General features: G+C 38.3%; 1 protein-coding gene and 1 long non-coding RNA gene across 16 annotated transcripts in view; one reads left to right on the top strand and one right to left on the bottom strand.

Moving 5' to 3' along the window:
* Positions 1-22,188, top strand: part of KIAA0825 (KIAA0825 ortholog) — a 265,760-nt gene that overhangs the window by 197,533 nt on the left and 46,039 nt on the right. The gene's annotated exons all lie outside the window — the stretch shown is intronic.
* On the bottom strand, positions 10,901-13,910 carry LOC135291393 (uncharacterized). Of its 2 annotated transcripts, XR_010354197.1 has the most exons (4): positions 13,662-13,910; positions 12,295-12,475; positions 11,915-12,019; positions 10,901-11,251 (listed from the first exon to the last, which is right to left on the bottom strand). It is a non-coding gene; the product is annotated as an uncharacterized LOC135291393 (long non-coding RNA). The 2 variants fall into 2 exon arrangements; XR_010354196.1 differs by lacking the exon at positions 10,901-11,251 and having other exon boundaries at positions 11,638-12,475.

The raw sequence follows: 22,188 nt of genomic DNA, 5'->3' as shown, positions 1-22,188 counted from the left end.
TGTTCAAAAGGGTGTGTCACCTGGGGACTTAGTTTAGGGGTGCACATAGTGGAACAGGAGTAATGGTTGGATGCCGCGCTGCTGTCCAATATTTCTCTACTCGCCCGGGCAGGGGAGGAGACCGCACCGGCTGAGCTGTGGCACAGCAGCTGACAGCCGGGGGGCACTGCCCAGATGCGCCAGGGGCGTCCGGGGAGTGCCTCAGCAGGAGGCAGCAGTGATCAGCAGGAAGACGAAGTAGAGAAATGAAAAGAGGCACTCTTCTCAGAGGCACAGTCCAGAAGTTTATTTGCCTCCAGGTAAGCTAGACGAGAAAAGACCTCGAGGCATGGGTGCAACAGTATATAAAGGAGGTGGAACACTCGGGTGGGGACTATACAACAACCAATAAGGGGAAACTTAGGAGGGAGCAAACTTATAACAGACATGACATGCCGGCTAGCAAATAGGGAGGATAGGAAGGAGGGACTCTTGTTCCTGATCCAATCACCCACTGATAAGGGAAGAACTTTCTGGAAGGAAGGGAGGGGCCAGTGGGTGACGGACAGGAACTTGGGGAGGGATTAACAGAGGGTATCCAGGGGAACAGGGGAGGAGACAATAGATTGATAGAAATCTTATGCTGGGGAGGGGCAAACCTGGGGAAGGAGGGGAATTCCAGACTGAACCATCACTACAAATAGGGGTAACAGAACGAACCAACTCCAAATAAAAATGAACACATCACAACAGTTGGACTTGATGATTTTAGAGATTTTTTTCCAGCCTTACTGATTCTATGATTCAATTTAATCAATATGCTTTGTCTTTTTTCAAATTACTTGTCTAAGCCTTAAAAAACATCCTTGGAAAGATATTTTCAGGTAGCTGAAAATACGGAATAACATTTTTATCTGTGGATATGAAAGAGTGTAAGAAGTAATGATGATCTGATAACAAAAAAGGACTGGTTGAGAAATCATCTGTGTTGCCTTCCTGACCACCATTGACTACCAAACCTATAGATCAGTGTTCTTGACAATGAGCAGCAGAAAGCAGGACTGAAAGCACTCTTATGAGGCTTATTACTGTGGATAGTACTGGTAACATATAACAACTTATTGCTGGCTGGAATATATGATTCTATTAACATTTCTCTTAGTAAGAGTACCACCACAGGGGGACCTGCTCCTTCCCAAGTCTGTGGTTCTGCTGCTGTTTTGTTGGTGCAATTCATGTCAGTTGCAAAACAATCCTGGGTTAGTCTCCTTGCAAAAAACAAAGAGGCAAGATAACAAACACTAAACAAGATAAAAAAACCAACAACCTGAATAAGCAGAAAAATAAGGGGATTTTTATTTATCACTGATAGACTTCATATCCTGAACAATGAGAGACATTATAATACAGCATACGCTGTTAAATAGACAGTTTCTCTATGTAAAAGATATGAGTTTCTCCATATCTTTCTCTCCCTTTGAGTCTAAATTGCTTTATACTGGAAATTAGATGTATTGTATATGTCAGTTTGGGGATTTTTAAATTCCTCTCAGCCTGTATCGAGGTGTAGAAAGGAATCAAAACATAGATTTTTTTTTTTCTGGTTTATGTTTCTTAGGGATTTTCAAGGGATTTTCTTCTTTCTGCATTGGGAGTTGAGTATGATTTTGAGAGAAACCCTTCTGACAAGGTAGAAAATTTTATCAGAGGCCAGTGTAAATTAAATGATCCCTGGTCATATGTGCTACAGTGATGAGATTTTGGACTGGAGAAAGATTGGTTAGGACACAATTTTGGGTAGACCAGTGGGAATAAAGGGCAAAAGAGGCCTTGTTAAACAGAAATGCTGCTTCAGACTGTTGTGATGATGTGTACCAGAAAATAAACAGCTCTTGTACACCAGGGTTTTGTTAGCCCACTAGTCAAAATGATTGCTAGTCTCCAGCAGTACTGTACATGGCCAGGTGCTTGGTTGCAGAGCTTTGTTTACAGACAGGATCCAGTAAGATCTGACAGCAGAAATTCTGGGAGTTTCAGTCTCGGTGCCCTGTCCCTAGAAATGTCTGGCATTGCCTTTTTATTTTAATTTATTAGTAACAGGTAATTGACTTCATTTTATTGTCATAATATTGTAAGAGATTTAAAGATCATGATTTCCTCAAACACTGCCAAAGGCCACAGAAAGAATTTACCATAAGAACAGCTACCACAAAGGGAGCTTGAGATAAGCACCGAAGAGATTAATTTGGAGCAGGAAGGTGCTAATTTCAGACCTAGCAGAGGTGAGATCTGGTATGAGTATCCCAGTTAATGCATCTTGGCAAAAAATCCTCTAGTGGCAAACTGCATATACTGCTTATATACATATCACCACAAGTTCTGAGAACAGCATCTACACCCTGTAAATACCAGGAACTTGCTAAGGTGGGAGCCCCAGAAGAGCAACTCCAGGGACCACCACCACTTAGAAGCCCAGGATGAGGAAGGACCAATGGGATGCTACTGGATTGATGTAGTGGTGACTGTCTTCTGATTGATCTCCCTCTGACTCTCTTCTTCTTCCTCCCCTTCCCCCACCCCCATTACTTTCTATCTCTCTACCTCACATTCACTGTTAAATAGAATCCATGCTATTGACTTTGGCATGTGGTCCTGTGTCCACCTTAATTTGGGTAGAGGCATCTCTCAATAATTGGATCATAATAAGGACGTGATTCTGATAAGTATCATAGAGAATTCTGGAGGCTAGTCAAGTCTAGAGCTCCTGGATGGGTCCAGTCAGCCAGCTGGGGAGGGCTGACAGGTGTCTCTCAGACAGGTTAAATGTGAGGCAGTGACATATACAGAATAGCAGTGGAAGGCTTTCAGATGCTACATAGATAAGGAGGGGCCATGAGTAAAGCAAACAAACTCTACAAAGAGATTTTTTTTTCCTTGTCCCAATGTACTTGATTTCTAGTAAGAAAAAGTCAAATGAATTTGTTTAAAATATGCTGCTTGTATGACTCTGTCTTCGTGGAAAAGCTGTGTTAATGGCAATCTTTCACTGGAAGAAGCCTAAGACAAGCATTTGGGGGGCTGGAGAAAAACTATGACAGTTTGCAACTCTCAGAAAAAGGTGGCAGATAAGAAGCAAATTCCCTTATTTTGGTACCATACAGCTACTCTACAAAGCTGCTAAAAACATGTCAAATTTTTCTGTGGATTTAGGGCCAGATTCAAAGGCAGGTCCATGCATCATTTGTGTGTGCATCTTTATGAAACAATACTTTTGAGATAGGATATGGGACTTACAAGCCCTGGTTTTTATCTGTACTTCATAATTGTGAGGAAAACTTTGTACTGATACTAGCATGGTAATTTTTGAAGGCAGCTTTCTTGAAAATGTATATACAATGCCTTATCATTGCAGTTTATTGTGCAGCCATAAATAAAGATGGAGCCCTGTGGAACCCCACCGGTGACAGATCACTAGTGTGATGTCACCTCATTCACCATAACGCTTCATGCCTCACCTGTGAGCCAGTTGCTCACCCATCCCATAATATGTTTATCCAGCTGTGTGCTGTACATTTTGTCCATAAGGATACTATGAGAGAGCATTGAAAGCATTACTGAAATCCAAAACAATTACATCCACCGGCTTCCCATGATCAGCTATGTGGGTTACCTTGTCATAAGTGAAAGTCAGGTTTCATAAGCAGGACTTCTCCTCTCATGAAGCTCTGCTGACCAATTACTTATATTTCAGGTGTTTTTCTATACCTTTCTGAATATTTTTTCCGTAACTTTACCAGGCACCGAAGTGAGACTGACCGGCCTGTAATTTCTGGGGTCCTTGTTGCCCTTCTTGGAATCAGGACAACATTCACCAAATTCTAGTAATCTGAGACATCTCTCTTGGATTCCTAAGACCACCCAAAAATCATCAAAAGAGGTTTTCCTATGAAATCAGCTAGCTCTGAGGATTCTTGGCTGAATCCCATCAGGCCCCATGTATTTGTAAGGATCCAGATTTTCAGGAATCTAGATTTGTAGGTGGAGCAGCAGATCCCACACTTTCAGGGTCAGCTGGGAGTTGATAATTCCCACAGTCGAGGTCCTCCACCTCAGGGCACTGAGACCTCCTTGGTCCATCATCCATGTTGAAGACAGATACCAAAGAATTTATTAAACACCTCTGCCTTACCCATACCCCTCTTGTGAGGTGACCATCCTCATCCTGTAATGGGCCAATGTTTTCATATATTTGAAAAAACTCTTTTTGTTGTCCCTCATGGTTTTGGCAAGCTTCAACTCTGGTTGAGTTTTGGCCACATAAGTGTTCTCTCTACAGTGGCAGCAGCACCTCTGTGTTCCTCCCATGTCATTTGACCTTGCTTCTACTTGCTTTTTTGCCTTATTTTCAAGAGAAAATTCCTGTTCAGCCAAGCCAGCCTTCTGCCCCACCTGGCTGAATTTCAGCGTCTGTGAATTGCTGCCCGTGATCAGAGGTGATCTTTAAAGAATGCAATGATGGACCCCAGCAACTGCAAGAAAAATTTTCCCAGGGCACTTTACTCACTTGTATCTTGAGCAGCCTGATGTCTGCTCTCCTCATTCCAGAGCTGAGGTTTTCCTGGCATGTTTTCTCCTCTCAACAAAGATTTTAAACTCAATCACCTTGTGGTCACTGTGGCCAAGAAAGTTGCCAATCTCCACATTGCTTATGAGATTCTCTCTTTGGATGAGCAGTAGGTCAAGGAGGGCAGCTTCCTGAGGTCCCTTAGGACCTGTTCCATAAAGTTGTCATCCAGGTTCCTTAAGAATCTCTTGGCCTGGGTTGTACCAGCTGTGTGATGCTCCCAGTTTATTTTTGGCAAGCTGAAGTCCCCCAATAAGGGCAGTTGGCCCAAGTCACCCATAAGTTCCCTAAGGGCAGTTGGCTTGGAAGTGTCCCTTAATTCCTCAAAGAAGAGTTTGTTAGTGTTACTGTCCTGCCTGGGATGTCTACAGTAGATTCCCATGATGACATCATCATTATTTGTTTGCCCCTTGATTCTTACCCAGAGTGTCTCACTTGTGCCATTGCCAACCAAGAGCTCCATACATTCTAACCCTTCTATTACAGACAGTGTGACTCTTTCTGCCCTGCATATTCCTTCTGAAGAGCCTGGAAAATCTATCAAGGCACTGCAGTCACAAGACTCATCCCAGAGCATTTCACTATGACCACTGGTATCAAATCTCTGGTCATGCAAATTACACTGTTTTGCATTACACAGTCCAAATGTAATTTGCAGGAATGTAGCATGCAATTGGCTTTCAGAGAAAGGTTGGAGAAAGGTTATTAAATTGGTACCTAATTTTATCTCTTAATATACGTGGTGAAATCCTTCTAAAGTTAGAGATGACTATGCACTGGCAAACAGTAAAATTCAGCCAATCACATAATTACTGAAACCTGCAGGACAAAGCTCCTGAAATTCTTGGCTAGTTTTACTCAAATTTATCTGATGGACTTAGCCATGAAAAATGGGAGTATTCATATCGCATCTCTAGTGAAGAGGAAGAGCAGCAGCAACTGGGACAGCCAAATGAAGGAATAATTTCAGTGCAGACACCAATTAATTCTTAAACATGTTCAGAAAAGAATCCTTATGGAGACAGTGAGTAACTATTCAGACTTTCCAGCAGCACTTCAAAATGCAAAGGATCATGGAATTGTAGAATTCCATGTTAGAAGGAGACGTAAAGACTGTCCAGTTCCAACCCCCTGCCATAGGCAGGGGCACCTTGTACAAGACCAGGTTTGCTCCGAGCCCCATCCTTGAGCTTTTCCAGGGTTAAAGCATACACAGCTTCTCTGGGCACCCTGTACCTGTGTCTCACTGTCCTCCCAGTAAAGGATTTCTTCCTATTATCTAATCTAAATCTATCCATTTTCAGTTTGAAGCTATTACTTCTTGTCCTTTCACTTGGTAAAAACTCTGTCCATATTTATTATCACCACCATTTATGAATTTCAGGGCTTCAGTGACATCTCTCTGGAGCCTGAGTCCTGTAAGGTGGCTGTATTATATCAAATAAAGTTTACATTAACTATGAATAAGGAAAACTATAGTTGAATGAGATTTGTTCACATCTTACGTTACGAAGATCTAGGTTCTTGCAGTGCTTTTGAGGTCTGAGGATATTCCTCATTACTGCTGGAGCCATCTTACGCCCAGAAAAACACTCTAGTCTGGTCACTACCATTTAAGACACAGATCCTATGCAGGACGATGTGCATGTGAAATGTGTACCTACACAGCAGCAAACAATTTTGTCTATGATTTTGGTGTTCTTGAAGTCCTTACTTCTATACAAAGATTTTAATGCTATTTTAGGAAGGCAAAATAGAAGCTCTCTTCTTGCAAAAATTTGCATTGAGGAATATTTTATTTATAATATGCATTTTAAAAGTGCCATGGCAAGAAGTGGCTTTGATTTTGAAGAAGAATCATTTTGAATAATTAACCATGAATTATTCTACTTAGAAGAAAATAATTATAGGTTGGACATAGCTGCTTTAAATGAGATACATGGAGTTAGTGACTATTGAAAAAATAAGGCCACCTGCTAGAAGCTGAAATAAATATAAAAAAGAACTTTCTCTTACAGTCAGGATTTAACTGTGGTATTTTAAAATGTCTCCAATTTCAAACATGCAAATTTCTTCTAGACAGAATTATTAGTAGAACTATATTGTTGAATTACAAAATCCTCAGTTTAATAATTAAAGAAGGTAGCTTTATCCTTTAAAAGAGATTTGTGATTAAGTCTTGTTTTAATATCTGAGCTTTTGCTCAGAACTACTGAGAACATATAGTTACCTTTTCAAATCATAAAAAAGATTGATCTTTTTTAAACCCAAGGTATTTTTACAAGTAAACGTTTTATGGTGTTTTTTTGCAAATGTATGTTTGCAGCACATGTATAGACATGTATACATAAGCAACAAGGTTGCCTTCAGTTTTGGGTGCAAGGGACTTGGCATCCATTGAGCATTAAATTTCATTATGTGGAAAAGAATAATTCAAGAGTTTGTTTATAAAATCATACTTAGGAAAATTCTGATGGCAGAATAGCTTAAGATTGTGTACTGTTTTTCAAGAACTCTTATTTATTTGAAAATCACCTGAATACTACAAGAATAAATCCTTGTAATTTATTTCCTTCAACTACTTATAATTTATGGTTTTTTTTTTTCCCATAAACACATATTTGCATGTATTTATGGGAAAAAAAACTTGAAATTTTTTACAAAAGACTTAAATGTTACAGTGAATTGATGATTTTTGGTGCCTCTGTAAATGCCATTCTCAAGGTCATTATTGTATGCCTATATAACCTGTGTTACTTCCTTTCCAATGAGTTTTGCTGACATATGTTCATCACGTGATATTGCTTATGGACCCTACTACCCTGTAATGTGTAATTGAAGTCCAGTTATGGGAACAAAAGTTTTCATGGATATTTATCCTTCTTATGATTGTCATACCAGTTCTTCAAAACCCACCAATACTTTGTTTTGTTGTCAGAACAAAGGTTTTTTTCCAATTTAATATTGTTTTTCGTTTTTGTTCACTAACTACTTCAGAAAAAGGTAGTAGTGACTGGTACCCAAAGGCAGATAGGTGAATGAAACTTGTGGCATGTAGAGTTAGGCACCCAGAAATAGTAGCATTTGCTATTGAAGAAGCTGAGATGATGGCTTTTTCTCTAAACTTTAAAGCCAAAATTATTCTTTGGTGGGGGTGGATAATGATTTTTCTGACAAAAATATTAGGTATTTCTCATTAACTAAAACAATTACAAAAATATTATTGTAGTAATTACATATCCTCTGAACAGAACATAGTTCTCCCAGGATTTTAGAAGCTGTGGGAAGCTTAGAAGAAATCAAGCAATTATTATCTCTCTTTCTCTAACCGTTGTTTATAGATATGGTTCTCCAGAGTGCACTATTCATAGTTCACCAATAGTGTGAGAGAAGACTGGCCTAAAGTCCAGTCAGGTCTTAGGTCCACTATTGTTTCTATAAGAATTGCAGATTTCTAAATAGTGTTTTTTCATGCCTTCTGATGATGGTGTCTCTGTATCACCTTTGTCTGTCCCTGATACCCCTTCGGTGATAATTGACCCCGACGTTGGGTGCACGCGGGTGGGTCGCACAATAGATTGTCATATGAACATCTTCAGTAGTGGCTATTCAGTTTTTAACTTATTATTCTTCTGTAGCACGAGTCAGAGCACTGAGCACTACAAAGCCAGTCAGAGGTTGTTTAAGTGTTTAAACCCTGCATACTTATGAACACAATATCTGAGCATTAATTGTGTTAGCTCACTCCAGAGCCAGTGTGTGTTATCTGAATGTGAGAGTGCTCCCACCTTTTGTGGTTGGACTGCTAAAATGCTGGCCTATCATTTGAAAGTGAATACCTTCTCTTGATTTTTTTTTTGTATTACCCTTCCAGATGTTTCTAAAAGGCTTTACTTTGAACCTCTGAGAAAATGATGTGGAGCATCTAACTACAAAAAGTAGGCCTTCTAGAACATAGTTTAGAATTTCTAAGTTCTGCAGTAATTTCTGGGCATACAGGCTATTGGGTTGAGTTCATGTTAAATTGTTTAAAATATATCTGATCTGCTGTAGCAACTTCTTACCACAAAAGTGTTTAGCCATGCTTTACTAATTCCCCCCTCCTTTGTTGTAATAAAAAACCCTTTCTTTGCAATGTGGGTGTTAATCTTTCTCCTGAGTGTTTTAGAACCCTCATTTTAATTTGATCTAGAAGTGTATAAATTATGAGCAACTTTAAGCAAGTCAAAAATACTGTGAAGGACTAAAGTAAAACTATGGATAATGTGGAAAGTCATTCCCTTTATGAACAATACAACCAGATCAGTCTGGGTAAGGTCTTCCAGCTTTCCAGATTGAATAAGTCTGACTATTCTCATTATTTAGAAATCTTACTTTCAAAAAGGAGGAAAAAAAGTTTCCTTTCAGAATTTAATTGCTAAAATGTGTTTATAAAAAAAGGCAATGAAAAAAATGGGGCATTTAATTGTGATTTTAAATTATGTAAATTCCAGTGCACCTGTTTAATCAAAAGAAAATAATGTATGTACAGTAAGGTCCTTCTATTATGTTTCTGATAGCAGGTATTATGTAAGTATAACAGGAAGAGAATATTTAACATTTTGGTTCGTTATGTCAGGAGACAGAATAATTATTGTACTGGATAATTTTTAGAAAATTCTGCTATATGAAGCTATAAAATTCCAATTCAGGTATATCTGATTACCATATAAAGTTAAATGCTCACCCAAATATTTAATTAGATATTTGATTTGTATGCTTGTAAGAAAAATGTGTTATCCTCCGATATATAGTCTGTACGCAGTACTGCAGAGCTGATAACCCTGACACATGAGCATTTTCTGCATACGGCATGGAAGAGCTGTAATTACAGGATTCAGTACTCTCTTTTCATATAATTACACCTTCACTCTGTGAAGAGCATGGTTTGTGCTGTTGCTGGACTGAGATTGTACAATGATCCGAGCTGCTGTATGAATAACCTCTGCTTCTTGGCTCCTGAGGCTGGAATGTGTGAAGGGGCAAGCTGCTGCAGAAAGAGGTATTCTAGCACTTGAATGGTGTGCTGAATTCTTCCACTCTTGCCAGCTTTTAGGGCAGAGTTTGTGCAGTGTGCAGATCAGGCAACTGGAAACAGAGATTATGATATATTACTTGGAACAGACATGAGCATTCATCAGTAGATTAAATCACTGTGAGATGTTCTTTCAGAAAGGAAACCATAGTGTGGTGCCAAGTATTCTGCAATAATGTGATAAAGGTGTCTCAAACTAGGAAGTCCAATTTGTTCCAGTTTGGTATTACATTAAATAGGATAATGTCTATTCCTCTCAAAATATGTTGGCTAAATATTTTCTAAAATATTTTAAGTATTTTAAAATGTTTTAAATATTGCTTCAAATATTTTTAAAATATTGGCATAGTGTTTGTGAAGCAGCTGGGCAGCGATGCCTGCAAGAGGAAAGCATGAGAGAAAATACAGAATACTTATAATAATACAAGCTTTAAAGTGTGTGGTAAGTTAGATATAAAGTCATTCATTGAATGCTTAGTAGAAAAAAACAATATTGAACCACTCTTCTAACAAAAATACTAAATATTTTGTGATTGTATCATACAGATATATCATTCACCTAATTGCTACTTTGAGAAGAAACAAAATAATCCAATATCCCAAGTAACAATTAAGTGCATCATTTACACAATGATTTCCCCCTTAACAGTTCCAAGTGCTCAGTTAGCGAAACTTGATCCCCTAACGGAGGTTTTAAATATGTGGCTTTTTTTAAACTGGAGTATAAGCCATTGTTGGCCATTGTTGAAAACACTCTTATAATTTTATTTTCTGTGTCCTAAGGAAAAAAAGGGATTTTAAAAAACTGTTTTCTTGTTACGGGGTTCATCCAAAGCGGTCAGCTATGACTTCTTAAAATTCAGAAAAATTTTAAGTAAGCAGCCATTTAAACAGTTATGCAGCCATATTTTTACAGACATATAAATATGCCTGAGATAATTACTGTAAAAGCAATTTTAATTTTTTTTTTTCACTTTGCATATAGTTTGTCTCTTTGCCTCAAAGATTTGTGATCTTTCTGAAGCCATTCTCCTCATCCATATTATTGTGCTCTGGCACATTCTTTGCACATACATGAATGCTGCAACTTTGCACTTAGTAGAGGCAATAAAATGAGAGGATAAATGTCAGAACTGAACAGTCTTGTCTGTCAAATATAAACTTCTCTAGTATTCATGGCTATTGCTCTAATCATCGATGCCAAACATTGAAATAATTTGCTTTCCCTGAATGTTTTTACTGGCCAGGATGCGTAGAGGAGTAGTGTGCTCAGTCATAATCATGCTCCAGAAAGGCTGGAAATGTTCCCTTTGAGCTGCCAATCATTAGGCCAGCCAAAGTGAAGACAAGCACATTGACAAGTGAGGATGGTAATAATTTATTTTCTATTGATAGGTGGTGGCAAATAATTTTTTGAAGCTGCTCTTCTGAGGCTACATGAAGAAAGGCTCTTCATGTAGATGAGGCTCTTCTAGGTGAGGCTCTTCACATCTCATTTAGCCCAAATGTAGCCACTTGGGTGGTGAATCCATTCAAAGTATCAGCCCAGGCATTTCCTTCACAAAATTTGTGTGCTGTCAAAATGTGTATTGAAACAAAAGAAAGATTAAAATGCAGTCATGTGAGAAATTCAGGAATATAATTTCCATCACATAACTCCAAGTACAGAAAAGAGATTAGAAGAATAAATAAGTGAAATATTAAGGGAACTTTCAGTAGATTTTTTAAAGATGCTAATTAATAAAAGTAGCATGAGAATTTATCAAAGCTTGGGCATGCCCCCTTCAACTTTCATCTGACAGGTCAAATTAATTCCTGTGCTTCCTACAAGTGCATACCATACTACATATCTTATTTAAATTTACTTTTCCCAATACCCACTGATGTCTGACATCCCATGCTATTTCAGAATATAGGTGAATATTTTATTTTAAAGGACATAGCAAACCTGACCCATTAATCATATCAATTATAATTTATTTCTGTAGAAAAAAATTAAAATACTGTTAAGGTCTGATTTTAAGGATATTGTGTACATTTTAATTTACTCTTTTTTTAAGTACAATTTTTGTTCCTAAGCAATTCTGTGGTCTGTATTTAAAGTCAAATATTCTCTTAAGCAGAAGTTCTTGAATCCTCTGAATTGAAGCTAGGAATTGCTTCAATTGTTGTGGGGGTTTGCACTTTCTTTTCATATTGTCCATGGCCCTAGAGGGAGCAGAAAGAGAGGAAACAACCAGAGGGGCAAAGTTCCTTTTATCTTCAGGGAAACTGTAAAGTAGGCATCTCTCCCATCTGGCTTGTGCTGGAACAAAACTTCCCGTGGTAGCCCCATCCTTTGCCTAAACATGCAAAAAAATAATTTGTGTTTGTACAAGCAAGGAATTTATACTGCAAGATAAGTAAATGACAAAATTAAGGTTTACCTGTGTCACAATTCCAAAAAATTGTTCTGCTTAGTTTAGAAAGATAATGTTTTATTTACTCAGAAGGCAAAGGCTCTCATATCTTTTAATATGGTTTAAGTCATCTCAAATATAATGACCAAATGCGTATTTGATTATGTATGTACAAATGGTATTTAGTTCACTTCTAATAATTTAAAATTATAACTTACTTTAGAAAATGCAGATCAGAGGAGTAGAACTGGAACTATTACGGCTTTTAGATAGCTTTCACCTCCCTCTTTGTGTGTTACATCAGGAGCTTTGTGTACAAAAAAGTTACGTTTGATGCTGGTTTATTATCATATCTTCTACGACACTGGCAAGTATATAACATTTAATGTGCCAGGGAATCTGTGGGAAGCATTAATAATGTCAGTAGATTTTATATAAATTTATATATTGAGAATACAATGGTTGAACAGTAAAAACATAAAATTACCTTTCAATATACAGATATATTTTGACATAAATTATAGTAGTTTGTTTATAGAGGATTATAGCTTTTGTAGGTTTCCAGGGTTTTTTTCAAATTTTTAGTGCAGCTAATGCAAAAATAATATGCAAAAACAGTGTACCCTATATGCAGCTCTGTACTTCTCACATATTGCACTAATTTTGGAAATACCAAAGTGAGTTTCTCTGAATAATTCATAATACCAGAGACTTGAATAACTGACTTTTATCTGGTATTGTTTTGTCCACCAAAGTAACATGACAGCATAGCCTTTTTGCGTAAAACCAAAGATCACTCTTTTTCACCACCTATCAACTAGTTGATACTTAACTAAGCATTTATTTATTAGTTCTTAATGATAAGACCCACAAGATGACTACACACAATAAAAAAACTGTAAGACTGACTTTCTAATTAATCTTTGGGGGGGATTCAAGGAGGTCTTGGTATTTCTGCAAACATTGGAATTTATGTGGGCTGATTGTTAATTGCTAAAATTGCAGCTGAATTTTGTTTTTTCAAATCTGTAGCTCTTTTTGTGCTGCATTCTTATCCTTCTTTTTGTAAACACATACAAAAGAATATGTGTATAGAGGGAGACAGGTCTAACTTTTTGCCTTTTGCCCCTTGAACATTTGGAGAAAAGACTGAAGTGAAAGACAGGGGAAAAGAAAAAAAGAGGAATGTCAAGGGTAGCAGTTTGATGGCTGGGGCTTTGAGCAACCTAGTCTTGTGGAATGTATCTCTGCCCATGATGGGAGGTAGAATGAGATGATCTTTAGGCTCCCTTCTGACCCAAACCATTATATGAGTCTGTGAATTTCAAACATGGATAGATTGAGGAGGAGGAAATGACAAAGTAGACATCCCATAGGAAATCAACAATCATATAGTGTGCAGACAATGAAGACTGAAATTCCTACAAGACAGTTCAAATAATTTACTCTGTATGCTACCCTATTTTGTCTGAAAAGACAGAATCTGCTAGCAGTGCCCAGACATGCTAGATACCTCTCTTTTTGCTCAGGTTGCTCACCAGCTTCACCAGCTGCTGAAACAGTGTTCAGTTTCAGAGGAGCTTACCTTACACTGTGACCCGGAGGCATGGGGAAGCCAGAGCAAACATCTCTTTAGTGATCCCTTTAACAACAGAGTAAAATTGCTCCAAGTGATCTTTGTGAAAATAATGCCTCTTTGTTTCTAATGAACCCATTTGCAGCAAAGAGAACAAATAGAGCACAAGGAAAAAACTGAGCTGAAGGATTATTTTGTTCCTGTGCTTCGTCATTGAAAACCAGAATACAGTTTAGAAGACTGTGAACAATGGGCCACTGTAATCTTTCTATTTCTTGTCTTTGCAGTCTGCAAACAATGATACATTTCTGTATGTGGCAGTTTTGAGAATAAGGTATTAAAAATCAGACACATAGGTTTTATTGTGCCACTGGAAATCTCCATACAGAAGACCGAAAACTGCATTTCCAGTTCTCTTATAAGGAGGCATTATTATGGGTTATTTTTGAGCAGACCCTGATTTTCTGAGTTCCTCAAAGACAGAAAGACATATATTTCTTCTTCCCATTTTCATATATTAGTGTATATATATTTGCCCTTACCTGTGTACAAACCTTCTTCCTTTTCCATGTGAGTTTGTCACCCTTCTGTTATCATCTTATCTACATGCTTTACTTCTATACCGTTGGAGCTCTTTGAGTTTTGACCTCTTCTGAATAGGTTCTTTCTGTGAAAGGATATCCTTACCCCTCCTGCAGGTGCTGCTCCCATAGAGTTTTCCTTTGTTTCATCAGACCATGGGAGGGAAACTTTGTACCCTTGTGTGTCACCAAATGCCAGTGAGAGCTTCCATACTGCATTTCTGCATCCTTAAAGGAAGCTACAGATTGACTTGCCTGTGTTCACTGAAAATACTTGGAGAAAAATGCCAGACTTTGACATGTCTCCCTTTTTTACTCATAGGAAGCTCTAACACAGCTTCATATTTACTAGTGTGCTAGAGCTACATCTACAATATGAAAAAAAAAAAAAGTAAATATGTTAGCAAATTATATACAGTTCCACAAAGGCTGAAAATAGGTAGGGATACCTACATATATTTATGCTGAGTTTGAGGATCAAACACTAGAGCAAGTGCCCAAAGATGCTGTGGAGTTTTTGTGCATAGAAGAATTCAGGATTCTCTGGACAAAGACCTGAGCAAACCAACATAGTTACACCTGGTTTCAGTGCAGGGCTAGGTGACTTCTATACATCCTTCCAGCTTTGATGGTGAATAGCACTTAATGAGTTTAGGCTCTAGTGGACAATGTTTGCATACATTTTGAGCTTTAACCTATGGAACCTGGCTGAAGACTGGGCTGTAAAACTTGTGAAAGTCCATTGGTCCAGTTCTCAAAATGACAATCAAGAGCTTTAGCAGACAAGTAATCTTGCATCATAGTGACACCCTTGGATGAATAAAAGGAGCAGTCATCTAAATAAGATTGAGAAAGATGCTGTTGCTATTTATCAATGCGGTTGATAAACCTGAGAAACACCAAAGTTATTTGAGATCAGAAGGCAGTGATGTAAATCCTCAAGGACTTGAAAGTGTGTAGTCTGAGAGAAGGGCACTTAGTGGGATATTCAACACCGGAATATTGAAGGACCATCCCAGTGCACTGGACAAAGCCCCAGTATTGTAGTGCTTTGGCTGGCCAAGAGACACTCATGACTGAAAGGGATTAAACAGAGTGACTAAGAACACATATGTGTCCATGCTTGTGCTTCACCCTGGTTTTGGCTAATAGGAACACAGGCCTTGTCCCCTTCTAACAGCATCCGTTAAATCAAATATAAGTAAATGAGATTTGCATCAATTGATAAATTGGAAAGTTACTATATCCATTTTAAAAATGTACTACAATATTTGGCACATGAAATTTTATAAAGATTGACTATTTCATGCACAAGTTTGGATTAAAGATGTATACAACACAGTAATATTAAATTTCAATTAAAAGGCAGCCACTGTGTCCCCATCTTTAAGCTTTAGTTCTTACCTAAACTTCAGTTCGATTTTTCACCAGAACCTCGTTGTCTGATTTAAAGTACCATGTAGATATGTTATAGAAACTTCATTTAAATATATGTTAAAATGGAAATCTTTTATTTTTTAAATGAGCCTTAATGAGCCTTAAAAGAGTCTAAATACTCTTTTGACGAGTAGTCAGTGTAATTATGGTATTTGAAATTATTGGATAAATCTATACTTTACAATCTACCTTCCTTACAACTATGTTTTCATGCTGGATATTTTTAACATGAAGAATTGTTTCACCTTCTGTCACTTTATCCTTCTCTTCCTTCCACAAAAATGTTTTATCTCTGAAATAAAATTAAATATGCATGATACTGTTTGTATTGGATAATATTGTAATAGCACTGTTGTAAATAGTTAAAAATCAATCTAAGAGATGAAAATTATTTTGATTTTGTTAGAGAAATGACAAAATTGATAATTTGTTATGCACAAGTTACAGACTAGCTCTGTCCTATATGTGTTGTCTCTTTTGTGCTTGAGGAAACTACCTGCAAAATTGCTGCAGAAGACATGTGCTAGGTATTGTGCAATCAGCAATCTACTTCACTACCACAACATAAAGAAAGAGAGAGGCTCAGCAAATTTAGAAAAATAAAGAGGCCATATTCATAGCAGTTAAAAGGGGAAAAATGGGCTTTTTAATGCATCCTGTGCTTTATGACACAACCTGCCTGAAGACCATTAACTGTCACATGCTGAGCCTTACAATTCATTGTTCAGAAGCAGGACACATAAATTCCTAATAAATTGTTGTTCCTTTGCTTTTTTCTCTGTGTGTGTGTGTGTTTGGATATGGTTTTTAATAATGAAAACTGAGCTCATAGAAAGTTGAGTCTTTAATACAGAATAGATAAACAAATATAAACATAATGAGCCTAAAGAAAGCAGCAAACAGTAGTATTGTTTCTCAGAACCATATAGCAGTCAAATGTCTTCTCCTAACTGAAAGAGTAGTTCAGGTAAAAAATACTTGACTATAACATAAGGTGTCAACAATTCCCATGCACTGACTTGATGTCCTTGGGCATGTAGATAGCAAGCCATGATATTGTCATTCCTGATAGCAAAGTTTTTAGTGTCTCACCCAGAAAAGGATATAAAAGAGTTGCATCTTTCACCAGCAGTCAGTACAAGCCCTGGTTTTTGTCAGCAGTGCTAGGTTCAGAAATTCTCCTCTTCCTTTTGCAAAAGAACATGAAAATTTTTTCTGTTCCATTAAATTACTAATTTCATTCACTATCCACCTTTTAAGTGCAAGGAGAAATGTCACTTGCACTCAGGTTATACAAGGAGATACTTCTACAATATCATATGTGTACTCTCATCTTCATATCTTATGTATGTGCTGTCATATGGAAAAAATTAAGATATTTTAATTTCTGTCACAGAATATGTCTACTGCACTATTCTTCTAAGTATTTAAACTTTTTATGTTGAACATTTGTCATGGTTTGACCCTGGCACAATGCCAGGGCCCCCGTGAAATGGTTGCTGTGAGATGTGACTCGGGAACAGAACAAAGCAGGCTCCTATTCGGGGATGGAGGGAAAAACACAACACTTTATTTATTACAAATCTAGAAAGGAACACATATCAAGCTAAGAATGAAAACCTTCTAAATACCTTCCTCCTCCCCCTCCCTTTTCTCCACAGTTTCACCACCCCTCAAATCAATTTTCAAATCCATCAGGGAGAGAGAGAAGTCCTCCCTTGCTTCATAGGCCTCCCCCGGAAGCACAATTAAAACCCTCTGTGCTTCCGTGTCACCCATGGCCCCGCACAGAGAACATCGGCCCTCGTGACTTCTCCCCCCCCATGTCCAGTGCTCTCACCACTGGACACAGGCCAGGACTGCTTTTAGGGTTCTCTGTTTAAAGATGTTCCACCCACTTCTAGAAACAGCAGTCTCTCAACTTTGGGACACCAGTCCCCCCCACATTTCACTCCCTGGGGCCGAGGGGCCTCATGAACAGTCTCAACTTCAAGACACCAGTCCCCCCCAGATTTCACCCCCTGAGGCCGAAGGGCCTCATGAACAGAGATCTTCCTTTCCATAAAGACAGAAAGCATTTCACACTCTCTTCAGCTGTCTCTGTTCGCGCCGCTGCTTCACTCTTGACTCCCGGGTGTTGCCTCTCCCTAAATACAGTCTCTGGGTCACAGGAAAAAAACACGGGTCTGTCCATGGCCATACAAGAAAGAGTCTAGCTCAGGGCCACTCCATCATCTCTTCCACCCAAGATTCTTCTCTCCTCTTCCAGCTTTCCTCAAACTTGCCTATTTCATCTCTCATCTCTCTCTCACTTCATTCTGATTCAGGAAGATTCAGTATTTGTAAGGTTTCCATTAGTCTATAAAGAGGTTAAAATCTTCACTTCTGCCTGTCCAGGACTCCCACAGCTGCCAGGCACCTCTCTGCCGCATCCCCCGCTTCTGGCCGGCTGAACTGCCAGCACAATCTCTGTCCCTCTCTCCGGAGGGGGCTGCCCAGACATCCCAAGTCTCTTCCACCCCTGCATGTTCTCCTCCACCTCTGCACCTTTTGGGGCTCCTGGCCTCCTCCCTGTCATGGCCTCCCCCTCCCCCACCCAGACGCAGCTGGGCAGGGGAGAGGTCAGACTCCACTCACCAACGCCGGATTCCCAAAGAAAAAGTTCTCTGGGAATCTCCTGCTTTTAACTCCCGTGTGTTCTCTGAGGCGTATCCAAACCTCAGTGGCCAGCATTAGATGCCAATTTTGAATTTGGCCACTGATTGGCCCGACTTAGACCTTTCCAAAAACACATTTTCAGGCCAAACCACGACAACATTATTTATTACCAAGTCAAATAGTCTTGTTTTCAGATTTCTACACAACTTTCCAGAAGGTGCCCATTCTATTTTGCTATGCGCTGCTATGTAGTGTAGTAGTACCAAATAGAGTTCTAGATGTGTTACTAGAACTGCTTGGTGGTTTGTTCTTTGGGTTTATATTTTACATTGAAACATACTTAAAAATTTTAATATAATTTTGCCATGAGCCTTTTAAATATTTTTTCTTTGACTTTTGTGAAAAATTATTATTAATTAATTATTTCCATAGTTGATCTGTCTGTCTAGCAAACATTAATTATTACATGATTAACAGCTTTATGATCTGCAATACCATTTACAGACACTGAGAATAGTAATCCAGACACAATTTTCTTCTGGCATAAACAAATAGTCTGTGCTGACTAATATAATTGTTTTTGTTTAACCTAGCTTTCTGTGCACATAGGTTTTGTTTTTTTTATCTTCATTACTTTTTTTCTGGGGGAGGATTTCAGCTAGTTCCATTAAGTTGGTAAATGCTTTTAGTCTTAGAAATATTTTCATCTTTGAAATAAATGTATAATTTACTTTTCCTATCTGCTTATATTTCCATCCATTTAATATATCCCTCCAAGATAAATCCTCTTCTCACACTCTGTTCTAAGATTTACCGGTATGTCATTTATATATTTATTAATCCTTTGCTTTATCTTTGGATATTATTTAATACAGTGTTCTAGTTTTAAAAATTTTTAATTACTTAGCCCAGTCATAGCCCAGTCTTGGCAGGTCAGTCTGTTGAATAGATGCCTTGGTGTTGTTGTATTGTGCAAGGAGTTGCACATCAATATTCACACATCTTTGCATGTGTAAATATTCTGAGTTTAAAAATTTTTAAGATAGATCTGTGTGCAAATCTGGCAACTTTACCAAAAATAAAGGAACTGCTTAAGAGTGTCTGTTTCCATGTTTCTGCCTATTCCATATTTTGTGCCATCAGTGATGCTGTCTCTTCTCTTTTGGTTTCTCACAGCTGACAGTCAAATTCACAGCATTTACAGGTGTAGTAGTAGATGTGAGAAGGAGAGGAAGTTATTTTTGGTTGGCACAAACATGGGCAAAACTTATACAATGTATACATGTACTTGTATATGTAAATATTTCCTCTCCTATTTTAGCATGGTGGCAATTTTATTAAACTGTTTAAAGGCATTTTACATGCCACTCCATTGTATTTTATTCCACATATACTTGCCTAGCGTTAAGTTAATCTTCTCCATGGTTCCCACATCTCCTGTTCTTCTAATGACTTTTCTATGTGGATTTTAGAGTGTGCCACTTTACAGTTAAAAGAAATTTCAAGGCAGAGAATGAAATTCTATACCTTTTCTTCTTTTTACACATCTTTTATAAGAAAGAGGTATAATTTTTTTGGCAGGAAAATATACTTGTCTGTTTTCTGCAGCACTGCAGTTGGGTTTTAAACACCAGTATGCCCACATCTGAAAAAGAGAATAGAGGTGTTAAAAGTTGATTGGGAGGGACTATTTAAGCTAGAAAATGTAAGTATGATGTTTATTTAACCATAATTTGTATAAGTTTAGGATAAAAATAAGCCAGACCTGTCAGCCTTTTGTGCTTGACTTGTGTGACATCTCATTCTTAGGTGAAAAGGAGCACCCAAAATCTGCAGATTCTTGTGGTCAAAAGAAATGGCAAAAGTGAGAGAGTATACAAAAACTCACCAAATTTTATTATAAATTACAATCTTGTAATGGAGAATGGAGGAAAATCAATCAATCAGTCAATCAGTCAATAAGTTCCAGTGTCAGTCTAGCCAACAGAAAGGCCAGGGACATGTGGCATGCATCCGGGCTCGGTGGGGGTATATTACAGCTTTTTAGTGTCTTAAAGCTTTTCCTGACCCTAAGGATAGCTATCTCACTTTCTATGCAAATAAGTTACCATGCACAGTTCATTCTTTCAGATCTTTCTGGAAATGAGTTGGAAGCCTTGGGAGTCTTGGGTGGCCTCGTTTCCCCCCTGCAGTCCATGCTCACTTCTTGGCCTCATTCTCGTGGTTGTGCTGTGCTGTGTCGTACTCACCTTCAGGAACTAGAATAAGGATGTGTGTCTTGGATAAGTGCTGCCCTACCTTTGCATGGCCTCCATCTGCAGCCACATCTTTTTGTTTTTCACGGTGGTTCCATAACCGTCTGGCTATTGGCGCTGGAGCTCTGTATCTTCTGGGAATCTACTTGTCAAAAGTTGTTATGATCATAAGAATCTTAAATAGCTGTTACAAGCACATCATGTCTTCCTTGGAAGTAACTTAGTCACTAAGAAATGTTGTAATTAGACAAAAAAAAATATTTTTACACAGTGTCCACTTCTATTATCATGGTTTCAGCCATATCTGTGACTGTTTTAGATACTTAGAAATCAGAAAAACTGCTGCTTAGGTTGAAATATACATTCAAGGTGCCAGCTGCAGCAGACACATTATGTTTTATGGTCCTAAGGCTTTTTGTAATTTCCAAATATGTCAAGCTTGTTAAAAATACTGAATAATTAAAACTATTCCAATATCTTTTCAACTGTTTAGTCTTTTAATATTTTATCCTAGAATAAAGTGTACATGGTGTTCCAGAATGCTGTTTACTTTGAGCAGAAATGTAGAGAAAATTAGAATTTCAGAAAAGAAACATTGCACTAACCTTGGATTCATGGTCTTATTTATTGTAATATCCCTAATTTCTTTGTTTCTTTGACTGTTCTTTATACAGGAATTACTCTTTTTATGAAAGCAAAGAGCATTGCACTGATTTCTGATCTTTAGAAGTACAAAGTGCATTACCTGGAGTTCAAATATTGCAATGAAATGTTATGGGTTTTATCTTTTTGATATCTCAGATCTCTCCTGGTCAGTGTCGATCTAATGCTGTTGCTTAGTGCCATGTTCTCCTGAAATATGAAAGCAGCTACAAAGAAGTTAACATTCCTGTTTAAAATGCTGAAAATGGCATTAAATAATACTTCTTTGCCGGATATCTTAGGCTCCACCTGTCTGCTTTTTGGTTTTTTGCCTTTTTTTTTTCCTTTTTTTTTCCCCTTAATGTTCCAAAATGTCCAATCAGTATCTGGATTGTCAACAAAACCTCTAACTTGGACTTCTGAAGAGTGGACTCGACATCATTTTCCATCATTTATGATCAGTCCTGGTTAACTAGGGATGTCCTGGATGCCTGGAGGCTGACCAATATGATGCCTATCCAACAGAAGGGTGACATGGAAGACCTGGGGATCTACAGGCCTGTCAGCCTGACCTCAGTGTCCAGCAAGGTTATGGAGCAGACAATCCTGAATGCCGTCATGCAGCACCTTACAGGACGACCATGGAATCAGGCTCAACCAGCACAGGTTTAGAAAATGCTTGACCAGCCAAATCTCCTTTTATGACCAGGTGCCCTGCTTAGTGAATGAGGAGAGGCTGTGGATGTTGAGTACCTGGACTTCAGCAGAGCTTTTGATACTGTCTCCCACAGCATTCCCTTGGAGAATCTGGCAGCCCATGGCTTGGGCAAGTGCACACTTCACTGGGTTAAGAACTGGGCCCAGAGTGTGGGGGTGAATGGTGCTGCAGTTGGTGGTCAGTCACTACTGGGAATCCCCAAGGCTCAGTGCTGGGTTCAGTCCTGCTTAGTGTCTTTATTGCTG

The sequence above is a fragment of the Passer domesticus genome, chromosome Z (genome assembly GCF_036417665.1).
Source record: "Passer domesticus isolate bPasDom1 chromosome Z, bPasDom1.hap1, whole genome shotgun sequence".
In the NCBI taxonomy this organism is placed as follows: Eukaryota; Metazoa; Chordata; class Aves; order Passeriformes; family Passeridae; genus Passer; species Passer domesticus.
The sequence above is the reverse complement of the archived record's forward strand: the minus strand, read 5'-3'. Positions and strand labels throughout refer to the sequence as shown.